Below are 13,689 nucleotides of genomic sequence, written 5' to 3'. Positions count from 1 at the left end.
ATGTACTTTTTACTAACTTTTAAAAAGAGTGAACACAAAAGGCATTTTCTTGACCTATTTTATTGAATAACTAATAAAGCTTCATTCATATCTTCTAAATATTTCATCCATTTTTTAACAGGCTGCCAGTTTTTTTTTGCTGGGGAAATGTTAGGCACCCCTCAAGACAAGATTTGCCATGTTCCTTAATAAATTGACATCACAGTATGAAAAGGTTATCTACTTTGTCTCTTAGCACTTAATGCCAAAGAGAAAACCAAAGCAACTGGTCCCCTCGTACTCTCTCCTCAGGAAGCATTAGACCACCCACCACCCAGTAACAGAAATATCATGGAATCCACCATATAATTTTAAATTTTCTAACAACCACATTTTTAAGTAAAATTATTTTAATAAAATATCTTATTTAAACTAACACATTTGAAATATTATGGTCTCAACATATAAACATTTTTAGAATTATTTGTTTTACATTCCTTTTTAAAATTTTAGGTCTTTGAATTACAGTACTGTACATATTTTATATTTGTAGTATATCTCCACTTGGACATTACATTTTTCAATTTTTTTTTTTTTTGATATCTGTTCGAACTCGGGTCCTTGAGCTTTTGAGGCAGGCAGCAGAACCACTGAGCTAAATCCCTGGCCCCTTTTTGTTTGTTTTTGAGAAAGGGTCTTGGTTTGTAGTTCAAGCTGGCCTGGAATTCACTATGTAGTCCAGGATGGCCTCGAACTCACAGCAATCATCCTGCCTCAGCCTCCTGAGTGCTGGGATTGCAGGGCTATTGGACATTACTTTTTTTTGGTACCGGGGATCAAACTCGGGACCTTGTGCGTTCGAGGCAGGCGGCGGAACCACTGAGCTAAATCCCCGGCCCTGGACATTACATTTTTGTTGGAAACCCTCAACCATAAAATTCGCAGTTGAAATAGTAAGTATACATAGCGTTTTTCTATCACTGATCTGAATATCAATTTTTAAATTAAAATTCATTACAATTAAATTTAAAATTCAATTGCTCAGTCACACTGACACATCCCAAATGTTCTCTAGCCAAATGAGGCTGTTGGCTATAGTCCTGGACAGTTCCACTCCCCGCTGTGGAGGTGCAATGGTGACTGGACACTGCACAGGTGTTCCACACCCTATGTTCAGAAGAGCCAAGGAAGGGGGCTGAGGTCGCTTTGGCCAAAGTCAGGTTGGCTCCACTGTACACAGCTCAGAACAGCTTGCCCCCTCTACCCTGAATCAAGGCTGTCTAGTAAGAACCAGGGACGACCTGCACAGGGCCTTGAGGGGTGGCAGTCTACCTTATTGTGTGACAGCTACCAAGAAGATGGCACTCAGAAGAGAAACCGGCCTGGATTTCTAGGACCTGAATCTTTTCCTGATGCTTCCTAAAACAGTGTGGTAAACTGAGACAAAAATCTAGGCTCCTGAAGCCCAGCACCACTCAAGCTGTTTCAAACAGTGGTGCTAAAACTGCCTCCCAAACAACATTTCAAAGTTAGTCACTCATTAAATATGCATGTTAGCAGGATTGGTGTTTATCCAGATAAATTACCTTCTGGGTCATTCTTCTTAAGCCATTTCCAGTCCCTTTTGTAAAGGCCCCTTATGTAAATGCCCTGCCATGTGGCAGAAGGTGCAGAACATGCCAGATGAACATACGTCTGAAAAGACAGTTTTATCTTTGGGAAGAGATATGAGTGTATAAATTAACACAATTCTACAAACTTAAAAACATAAGCCCAGTAACATATCTTTCCCAAATTAAAAAAAGAAAAAAGAAAAAGAAAAACAAAACAGGATAACATGGCCTGAAAGAGGCAGACTAATAGTACACCAGGAAATCGACCTGTGAACATCAAGCAATAGGCAAAAGATTTACACTCACATACAACTGAGCATTAAGATATAGAGTTAAAATTAACTTCTACAGATGTTCAAAGGGAGTTATCATTTTGAATTACCATTTCAACTTTCTCTGGAATAACTATTTACCGGAATTAAAGTTATGTCTAAGAAGTGAGTGTTCTGCTTCTTCCTCTTTCTTTTCTGTTTGACTTTGTTGGTGAGCAGTACAAAGGTCTAACTGCTCGCCATGAGAAAGAGGAGAGAAAGGAAAAGCAGACTGGAGCTCTTGGACACCTGCCCTATCACCTCACGAGGTAAACCCTTCCTCCGGTTCTCACACGTTTTCCTTCCACACCGACACCTAAGACTTCCTGGGAAGGGCACCCTTCTGCCAAAGCCTGTGTTACAGAATGGGACCAGATCAACTCCTCTGAATTATTTTCCACTCACTCTCTAATCTTTTCAGGCATCTGCTGTCTTTCCCCTACCCCCAGGCCCTACCTGGGCCCTTTCCCAGAGTCCCTAGCCTTTCCCTCAGGGGACTTGTCTTAGTTTGCTTTAGTTTATAGCTGTAGACTTTTAAAAATTACTTGTGCATTGCATGTTCACGCCTCAGACTGGAAGCAACACAATGCAGGGGCACCTGTTTTGTTCACCAAGTAAACCTACAACCTAGCAAAAAAACCTTAATCCCACAGGTAATGAATAAATCTTCTGATTGAATAAATGGAGAATTAGCTATTTAGTTAATGAATCTAAGACCTTTTTCCACTCTAAATTCTAAAACTATGAGCTTGTCCTTAAATACAACTTTTACCTTCAAATATATCATAAAACTATATGGATGCTTTTCCTTGTGTCCTTGTTGCCAGCTGAATCTAAATGTACTTTAATAATAAGGGACATTGCAACTAAATAGAGTGGACACATGTGGTAACTAAATGGAGAAAACTGATGTCCATGTCTGGTCAGCAAAGCTGACACCCTTTTTGGAGGAACAAGGCAGATGCTTTGACCAAGGCAACAACCCTGTAACCATGTCCCACAGGCATGTCCTATACCGGAGAGAGTGCAAATCCTTAACTTCCTGGATAGCACCATGGAGTCATGATCACTAGCAACTCCCACCCAGCCCACTGGTTTGATCAGAGGGTGACTTAGCACCTTAATTCTACACTGATATCCCCTGGCAAGGGAAGTCAGGCAGCCTACTTCCATAGCCTTCTCTGCTGTAGTTCTGCTTTATGATGTAATCTAATTATTAACTGTGTTAGGAATGGACAGACTGCATGCCACCAGCCTTCTGACCAGCTGAAGAGCTTCATGACTAAGGGTCCTGCTGCATGATTCTTGGTGTCCTTTCTTCCCAGTGCCATCCCCACACTCGCACGGAGGCGAGGAGACAATAAACGTCATTTTCCTAAAGTATCTGTGGGCCTGAGATTTTACATTATGCTTTCAACGATACCGATAAAAGTGTTTAACATACCAAATTATTTATTTATTTGCAACACTTATTTATTTGCCAATTAATTGAGCCCAGGGCCTTCACACTGAGCAACATTCCCAGCCCTTTCTTTAATTTTTTTTTATTTTGAGAAAGGTCTTAACTGACCAAGTGGGGCTCAAACTTGTGATCTTCCTGCCTCAGCCTCCCAGGGTTCTGGGATTAGAGGAGTGTAGCACTACACCCAGCCCAAATATAATTTTAAATGAATACACGGAAACTGGAAGTGTTAAAAAGAATAAGGTGGAAGGTTGGTTATTTCTGGCAGAAAATGTCTCACACTAATATGGGAAACGGACAGAGTTCTGCTCTCAACCCCAGGAAGATAATGGCTGTATCTTCCTTATGTAAGAATCTTTGCAGGTCTGGGGCAGTATCTGCACACCAAAATATCTGCATAGAAATAATTCTCAACCATTCCTTTTAAGTGTGTGTGTGTGTCTGTGTGTGTGTGTGTGTGTGTGTATGTGTGTGTGTTGCAGTGAACGGAGAGGAGTCTTTTTTGGATCACTTGAGTATATTGAGAAAAGAAATGTGTTCAGCCATGTGTTAAAGTCTTGTATTTTCAAATTTCTGGGGCACTCATTGACTGGCAGGAATGAAGGAAAGTATAAAGTTCTGACAACTGTATTAGTTCCTGCTGATGCTGTAACAACCACAAGCTCAGTGGCTTAAACAACACAAATTTACTATCTGATAATTCTGCAGGTCAAATGTCTAAAATAAGTCTTCTTGAATTAAAATTAAGGCAACGCCATGCTGGTTCCCTTGTGAAGCACATTCCTCATCTTTTCAGCTCCCAGAAGCTGCTGCATCTCCTGGCTAGAGGTGCTGCACCACTCTAACTCTGTCCCTATCCGCTACCACATGTCCTTCTCCTACTGACCCTCCCACTTCTTTTATGAAACCCCATGTGAATATGTTTTGGGCCTACTGGGAAAATTCAAGATAGTTCCTCCATCTCAAGATCCTTAACATCTGCAAAGTCATTTTTGCCATGTAAAGTAAAATATTCACAGGTTCAAGGAATTATTCCTTGGTATCTTTGGTCGGGGACTCCTTATTCAACGTACCACACTAATGAATAATTCAATATTATCTATCCATAAAGCCCTTGACATCTGAGATTTTCATTCAATTAAGAATATAATTTCAGCCTTCTTAATACAGGATTAGGTTGAAGTCTCTTTGAGTCAATCTTCTTCACTATGTAACTTTAGTTATCCTAAGACCCTTTTGTCTGCATCAGTCCTAAAATCTAGATAACACCATTAGTCCCTCATTTGCTGTGCAAGGCCTATCTAACATAATGCCTTAAATATTTAGAGGCATTAGCATGTATACATAACAGTTTCTTACACACCTAGAGTCACTCAGCCGACAGCTTCAACTATCTACACAAATGTGATATCCAGCAGATAAACAACAGTGAGTGACGAGCACAAGCCAACACAGATGCAGCTCAGCAAGCATTTACATCTGGGCACCAACTAAGCACTGAGCTCAGCACTAGACACCAGGGAGACTGCATAAGATGATAAAGCACTGTGCCCTGAAGATGAAAGAAAATGCACACAGAGGAAAACCCCAAAATGCTAAGTGCCATACTGCAAAAATGAAAAAACACTTCAGAGTTGAAGGGGAGGGAGGTGATCAGAAATGACTGTTCAGACAATGACATCACATAAAGTAGCACTTAGGCTTGGCTTAAACATGGGTAGACTTTACCTACAGAACCTTTCCAATTAGAGGAAAAAGAATAAATCACAGTCACAGAGCAAGTAGGTCCTCATTCAGAATCTATCCATCACTTTTGCACACTGTTTCCAAATAAAGTAGCCTTGTTTCTAATTATTAAAATACCTCTTTTTTGGTAATTTAAGTCCAAAATTACAGAAAAACCCAAAAATAAAGTAAAAATCTACCCTATAGCCCACCCATCGCAAAATAACATACACACTCTTCAAACATCTATAAAGACATACACAAAATACACACCTTTCATACATTTGGGTCAGTGGTTACTTGGTTCACCACAAAGGTAAATGCAGCAAAATGAGGCTGGGAAGGTGTCCTGTGTTTCCTTAACTCGTGTGCATATCTATTTGGTGTCCACTAACTGCAGAGCCAAACTGCTGGCCAAAGCGGTTTTCATCTACTCTGTGATCCAGAACCCATCAGCTGAACAGCTTCTTTATCTACCTCTCACATAACCAATCATATTTCCCCTGCTCTCAGTTACCCAAAGTCAGACAGTAGACACCTGGAGACCACCCACTCCTACATCCCAGAGTCCACTGACATTATTCAAACTAGCCAGTCCTAAACTGCTTCCCTGCTGTAACTGACTTTTCCCACACACGAGGCAGGGGGGGACTGATTCTAACCTAGATGGCTCTGTGTCTGTTATAATAAAAAATCTGTCAGCCAGGAGAGGCACAGGCCTATGATCCCAGCTACTTGAGAAACTAAAACAGAAAGATTGCACAGAATTGCAGGTTTAAGGATAAGTCTGGGCAACTTCTTTCAACTGCACTGGCATCTCTGTAGCAACACCCAGTCAGGACCATAAATTAAAATTCTATGGGTACAAATAAGACAGAAAGGAGAAAACGATTTTATAAGCATAGCCCTGAAAGCAAAAAGTGACAACAGACAATGATAAAAGACACCAAAAAGTTACTAAATCAATCCATTTATCCCTGAGCCTTGTCATGCAGAAGTCTTGGTATGATTATGGGCAAAGTCCTATATGCTTCTAGCAGCAGAGGACATACAGGAATTAAACAATCCTTACAAAGCGGTGCTGGTAATGATGAGACTGAGAAAAAGTTAAGAGTATGTACTATGTAGTCAAGTGCAGATTTTAGAAGATAAATGATTTTAAAATAACTTTCAAGGGATGGGGATATAGTGCCTGGGTTCAAACCCCACCAACCTCCCTCAAAAAAAGAACAACTTTTGCCAGAAATGTTAAAATTAGTCTGAGTACTTTAGGAGTATTTCAATATTCTCAAGTTAATATCTGCTGAATCGTTTGCCTCAGTAGTTGGGGGTGAGCTCTGCTCTCAAATCAAGCAAAAGAGCAAGACCAAACTCTGTGTGATGCAAGAAGATCCATTTCCTCGAGGGAAAAGACTGCAACAGGCCATGCCTAAGATTCCTTTCAGCTCTGACATATTTTAAAGCTGAATTGTCACTATTAAATCTATAGTGTGAATTCCAATCACACAGCCATTATCACAAATTATAGGCTTACTTGTACCTTATAACACGAAATGTAACAACTTTAGACAGAAGGAAAGGAAAGGAAAAGAAAAAAATGGTAAGAACCCAAAGATCAAAATCTTCCCTTAAGGAATGTATGTCATGAAGAAACATCAATCTCTCCCAGTCAGGATATTTAGAAATTACAGTTAAAAATGCCACACAAAAATATTTACAGGCACATGGCCAGAAAACAGATGCTTATGATTAATTTTAAGAAGGGAGGTACAGAAATGAGAAGAAAGATGAGGAGAGAAGTTCCCATTCTCAGCACACACATACAATGAGGCTCGAAACAGAAAATACTTCTGTAAGGGTTGACTCTCTGCTCCTGCAGAACACACAAGTAAGCTTGCACAGTGGCTATGAACAGCTCAAAGGCACAAGGCTTCTGTAAAATAAATAAGTAAAGTAGCTTGGAAAGAACACATTATTGTTCAAGAGTCAGGAAGCTTTGGAGCCCAGCCCAGCAAAACACTCTGTAACTTAAGGTGCACCCTTCCAAGTCTCGGTCTGTTTATAAAGGACTCAGAGATAATTCCAGACATGTGTGACTTCATGTCAATTCAACTTTCCTTAGAGAAAACGTGTTTAAAAGCAGAATACTTATAATTTGGAAAGGATCGGCAGAGATTATTTCAATATGCGTTTCAGCGCCGCTGAACACTAAGGAAGCAGAAGTTCCAGGACTACCTCTCCAAACCAGGTCCATTTCTCCAGAAAAGAAGCACCATGACACAACTGCCTGTTACTCAGCTCAACAGCTATCTCAGCCACCTAAATTTTTTTTCTTCATTATACCTCAGATGATACTCAATATGGCTTAGAATATCGTCATCAAAGCAGAGAGCTAAAAGTGTGTGTGCGGTGCTAATTTGATAATGGTCGCTTTGCCGTCTGGCCCCTTAGAATAAGGACTGAAAACTGTAGATAGAGAGGGCTGTGGTGAGATAAATGATGTATAATTACTTATGCTATAAACTCATCTAGTTGAAAGAACTTCACAAATTTCTGTCAAATTTTTCCAGTAGATCTTACTCCTTGGCTATTGGAAAAAAGAGAGGAAAGGGTAAGTAAGCCTTATAGGAAGTCAGAGGCTTAGGGCAGAACAAGCCCAGCAAGACCCAAGTTCTGCTCCAGCTACAATTTCATGCCTTCTCAGTATTATGGGGGAAAGCCAAACAATTGAGAATTAAAATAACACAATCGTTGAGTAAACTTCTCCAGGAGACTGGCCCACTGTGTCCCCTCACAATTAAGCTATCTCATTACTTCAAGTGACCACTATCATCTTCTTCTTAGAGACTACTACAAGGAGAAGGCATAGGGTTGGAGACCCTCAGAGCAAAGCCACTCCATCACAAAACCCAGCCAACTCTCTCTGAAGCCCACCTCAGCCGGGGTTGTCTGATAAAATACAAAGTGCCCAGTTAGATTTTAATTTCAGATAAAGAACAGACTGATCCTTGATTTATAATGGTTTGACTTATGCTTTTTCTACTTCAGGATGATGAGAAAGTGTACCAATAAAACCATCCTGTTTTTCACTTTCCACACAGTATTCAATAAATTACATAAAAATTTCAATACTTTCTTACAAAACAGACCATGTGAGATACTTTTGCCCAACTGTAGGTCAATGTAAGTGTTCTGAGCACATTTAAAGTAGGCTAGACTAAGCTATGATGTTAGTTTATCAGATGCAATATTTTATCAAATTACAATATTTTCTATTTACAATGAGCTTATCCAGATATAACTCCATCATAAGAAATATCTGTTAATTTTTTCTTAGTAAAAATACTTCACAAATATTATATGTGCCATCTGACATTAAAAAAAAGTTTATTTGAAATTCAAATTTAATTGGATATCCTGCATTTTTACTTGCTAACTCTTACAACCATACCCACTAATCTTTTAATATTCTTACAAGATATTCTATAGTACAAAAGGAAAAATAAATTATGGACCAAAAAATATGGTGGATGGGGAGGAATCAATAGCTGATTCTCTTTTTTAAGTTCAACAACAGAAAGAGGAGGAAATGGTTTTAAAACAACAATAAAACTGTCATTGAATTAAACAACCTCAAAAGGGGCCTGGGGCCTGCAAGACATCATCTCTTTTCATAGTACTATACTCTAAATATTAAAGTACCCCATTAGAAAGATGAGGGTAGATTAACAGTATTTTAAAATTCCATGCTTACAAAGTTTTCTAATACAATTGACTCCATTGTCTGTGGTAGACATCACTTTTATACTCATTTATGGCATTCAGTGTCAGTGCTACCACTTTTCACATAATTACTTCCTTTAGTGACATATATGAGGCCTCCCTAAATTCTTTCCTGGTATACAGAGAATACATCTGTGACACCAGCTTTGGAAAGATAAACTTTGGAAACCCAACTGGGTTATGTAAGGAAGGTGGCTGGTAGAAAGAGAAGGGCTGGTGTTGACAGAAGCTCTCAGGAAGGCTTGAGTCAGGGTCAGGAGGTGGAAAATGGACATACTGCCAGTACCTCGGCTCCTCAATGTGGCTGTGTTATCCAGAGTGATCAGACACACCCATGCTCCAAACACAGGCCAGGCCAAAGAGAGGAATCTGGAGACTGTTAGTATCTCTGTTCCTTACATCCAGTGAAGGAGGAGGATCAGAAATGACAAGAAGAATAAAATCATTATAAGATGGAGCCACTGAATGTAGATGTCATATTATAAAAACAGAATCATTTATTCAGCAAGAAACAAATTTATTTAAATTGACTGATTAGTTGACTGAGAAAGTGCTGGGCAATGGCAATTAATAAACAATGCTTTTTTGATCATGCACAATTTCAGCCTGGTGTTAAGATGTTGCTAGTAGAAAAAACAAAGGATATATTCTATATCAACCTCTCCATTTTACTTTAAAGCATCAACATCCCTTGATTAAAAAATAGTATTAGTGATAAACATGTACATGGATAGCAGCCATTGCGCTTGGAGCTTTACACAAATTAATCATCTCATTCAATGCTCACCAACATCTATAAATTAAAGAAAAATTCCTTACATTTTTCTATTTAATCTTATAGGAAGACTAACAAGAAGTGAAGTAGCTACACACATAGTAAACTGCAAGGGTGTATTTCAGATCCACTGGAGACTAAACCAAGTGCTATCCTCTTCACCTGAGTAGATTAAGGGACATGCACTCTGATTGGTAATGGTGACACAATAAATAAATGCATTAACTACCAAGGGAGCTCACTCATACAGTGTATAACCTTAGTTATACAATGAAGCGAAGTCATCTCTAAAGACCTTTCCACTTCCAAAACTATGCTGTATTCCATTTGAAAGAAAAATTGCTCATGGTCAGCTATACATCCTCTCTGTACATGAGTCTTAGAGAGAGAGGGTAAGTGGCTTGTTAAGACCTTTCAAATCCACATCCAGAGCCCTACCATCAAAACACAGCTGGAGGGCTGGGGATTTAGCTCAGTGGTTTCGCTGCTTGCTGCACAAGCACAAGGACCCAAGTTCGATCCCCAGTACCAAAAAAAAAAAAAAAAAAAAATAGCTGGAGCCATAATCTCTGATTATGCAACAATGTTGCAAGATGGAAGAGGTAAACATAAAACCATGTGGGTTACAAACCTAACTACAATGTACTATTAACTCTTGGCTCACACTTTTCAATAAAAAAGGAAATAGCTCAAAACCTATTATGTTATCTACCATCTTCATAGTCACTAATATAGTCATGGAACAAAAATTAAGCACCTACTAAGCTATCACCACAATTCTAAGGTCATGTAAGGTAAGATGGTTCCACCTGACTTTTTTTAACCTATATAATCAAGGAGCTAGAAAGGTAAAATACAAAATATTCTAAAGCAAAACTATCACAGCCAAAATGTCTTGTTGGGACACTGTAATTATTTTTCAACAATGCTATTTAATTAAGAACATCAGACAACTATCAAAATTAGAAAATAACAAGTATTAGCAAGAATATGCTGGAACTGGAACTCTTGTACTTTGTTGATGGGATGATAAAACAGTGTGGGAGTTCTTCAAAACTTTAAAAAATGAAATTATATGATCCAACAATTCTCCTTCTGGATACACACACACACACACACACACACACACAACACAGAGAGAGAGAGAGAGAGAGAGAGAGAGAGAATTGAAGGCAAGGACTCAAAGAGACATTTGCAAACCCATGCTTATAACACTGTTGCTCACAACAGCCAAAAAGTAAAAGCAGTTCAAGACTCCATCTATAGACGAATAAGAAAAATGTGGTAAAGGCACAAAAAGAAATATTATCTAACCTTGAAGAGGGAAAAAATCTTGAGTCATGCTACAACATGGAGTCTACTTAGGACATTATGCTAAATTAAATAAGCTCAGCCAAAAAGACAACCATTATAAGTGTCCACTTATTTGAAGCATCTAAAGTGGTCAAATTCATAGCAACAGAAAATAGGATTGTGGTTATAAGGAACTGGGATGGGGGAAATAGACAACTGTTTAATGAATACAGAGTTTCAGGTTTGCAGATTGTAGAGTTCTGGAGACTGGTTGCACAACAATCTAAATATACTTTACCCTACTGAACTAGAATATGTTTAACACTACTGAGCTATGCAGTTAAAAACAGTGAAAATGGTAAATTTCATGTATATGGGCCGGGGATGTAGCTCAGTGGCACCGCGTCTGCCTGGCAAGCGCAAGGTCCTGAGTTTGATCCCCGGTACCACAAAAAAAAAGTATGTATATTTTACCTAAATGAAAAAAATAATATATATATAAAAATATATATATACATATATATATACACAAATATATATATATATACACATACATATATCAGTATTTAACTCAAGTTTTCTGCACCCCTGGCTCTAGAGGCAGAGAACCCCTTCCCGAGGCTCTGTGGAAGCTGAACCCCAGGCCTTGCAGCACCTCACTTCCCCTATGGCAGTCCCATTCTGGAAGTTCTGAGCCTTTAATTCCTTGTCTAACCAAATCACCTCCAAACCATTTCCTCAAATACAGAGCAGGGCTGTTTTGTGTGTGTCCTTTTTCTTTTCTTTTTTTTTTTTTTTTTTAACTGGTGTAACTACAAAAGAAGTTGTAGGGATTATTTAAAAGGTAGACAATTTTTCCATTGAATTTTTTGAATTTAGATACATTTTTAGAATTTCATCCTGAAATTTTTCTTCCGCCTTGTACCTATAGAATATCATCCACTCAAACGTAAAAGCTTCTATAAATCTCCAAGTGTCTCCTTCCCACCCAGAAAGCAGGTTCCTGTGTTGCCTATTTTTACACTGCACAGTGAGTGGAGGGGGGGGAGCTCAGCTGCAGGAGGGCCAGAGGAAATTGTCCCAGTGAGGCTCAAAAGAAATAATGGTACATTTAGAGGACTTCTGGAAAGAGTATACACTATGGATTGATTTACATTGAAAGTGCCTCAGAAACTGGCACTTAAGCTCTCTCATCATCTTACTAAATTTATGGTTCACCAACACACCAACACACATCCACATTTTTAGTGATACACCAACTCTAAAAATTTCAAGAAACTTCATGATCTACCTATATCTACAAATTGGGGAGGAACCGGGTAGATGAAGAGTGTCTCTGTACAGTGGTCCTCATTATTTGTGGCAAGTATTCTGTTCTATAAAACACTGTTAATGGTACATTAGCAAATACAGTACTAAATCTTTGCTCCTGGAGAAATTTGGAAACAAGTTCCTGTGTCACTGGTTTTCATCAACTGATCAACACATGAGCCTGTTTTAAGTGTGTTTTTGTTTTTAAAAATACCCTTTTTGATATGTTGTTACTTCATTAGCACTGGACATTTGGTTAAGAGCAGTATCTCCCATGTTCAAGGAAAGCTTTCTAACACACATATTTTTCTCTAAAAGGCACAATCTGGCTTTCTTACCTTTAGGAACATAAGTACATCAGCCCTAGGGGTGAGTGCCATTTTAAACAGTGAAATCACCAATTAGCACAAAAATGCAACCCCCTAAAAAACACATGATACTAAATACTGTAATTCAACTCAGCTAAGTGCATGTACCCAGAACCACTCAAATTTTTGCTGTTCTATGAGCATCCAGCAATAACCACAATAGTACCTCAAAGAATTGATTTGAGGGTTACAAATAAATATTATCAAGTAGGCACATTCACAAATACAAATGCTTTGAATAGCCAGGCACCTTGGTGCACATCTATACTCTACCCAGAAGGCTAGGGCAGGAGGGTCTCATTTCCAGCCCATTCTGGGGAACTTAGAAAGATCTTGTCTCAAAATAAAAAACAAATAAAAATAAAAAGACCAGGGGATATAGTTCAGTACTCCCTGGGTTCAATATCCAGTACTACTAAAAAGAAAAGAACCCCTGGAAAATGAAGATCAACTTCAAACTTTCCTAGACCTAAATGTACAGTCATAAATATGACATGTATTCAAATCTATGAGTAGTGACCCTTCTACAAGCTCATCCGACAATTCAAATTCTCTGAGCTGCATATACTATACACTAGTCCCTGTGTGCTGAGTGTGGTGAAAATGTCACCCACTCAGTCCCCCAAATTCAGCAGGTGAAATGGTGAGCAGTCAACTGCTATGGACTTAGCAGTGCTTGCCAGCATTTACATCCAGTCTACTTGAATCTGATTCAGTCAGGAGCTCCTCTCCTACCCATCATGGTATTTCCCACAGCCTGCAGCAGGCACTTCCTCAAAAGGATCCCCTTTGTCTATTCATGCCTTCAAAGTCTCATCTGAATGTAACTCCAAGTGAGAACTCACTGACATTTGTTCACATTCCAACAAAGACACCTCTGTTCCAAATCTCTATTTCATATATATATATATATATATATATATATATAAAATTCAAGATCTAGAAAATGCTCATTTTTCCCCACTTTGCTATTCATGTAAGCATTTAGTGTCTTACATCATAAAAACTGATAAACACACAACAGATACACAGCAACTAATACGGGATCCTTGCAAAACAGCACATGATT

The 13,689-nt window shown here is 38.7% G+C and overlaps 1 protein-coding gene and 1 pseudogene across 6 annotated transcripts in view; both read right to left on the bottom strand.

Annotated features, from left to right (window-relative positions):
* Positions 1-13,689, bottom strand: part of Lrch1 (leucine rich repeats and calponin homology domain containing 1) — a 193,645-nt gene that overhangs the window by 127,452 nt on the left and 52,504 nt on the right. The window lies entirely within an intron of this gene.
* LOC101709590 (fatty acid-binding protein 5 pseudogene) overlaps positions 1-13,689 on the bottom strand; it is a 28,083-nt pseudogene extending 14,394 nt beyond the window's left edge. Inside the window, exon 1 of the transcript XR_015445890.1 lies at positions 1-13,689. This exon is cut by the window's left edge and continues 14,394 nt beyond it. The product of XR_015445890.1 is annotated as a fatty acid-binding protein 5 pseudogene (transcript).

The sequence above is a fragment of the Heterocephalus glaber genome, unplaced genomic scaffold (assembly GCF_053883595.1).
Source record: "Heterocephalus glaber isolate CG9 unplaced genomic scaffold, H.glaber_assembly_v1.0 deba00001666, whole genome shotgun sequence".
Classification (NCBI taxonomy): domain Eukaryota; kingdom Metazoa; phylum Chordata; class Mammalia; order Rodentia; family Bathyergidae; genus Heterocephalus; species Heterocephalus glaber.
Note: the sequence above shows the minus strand (reverse complement) of the source record. Positions and strands in the feature narration are given on the sequence as shown.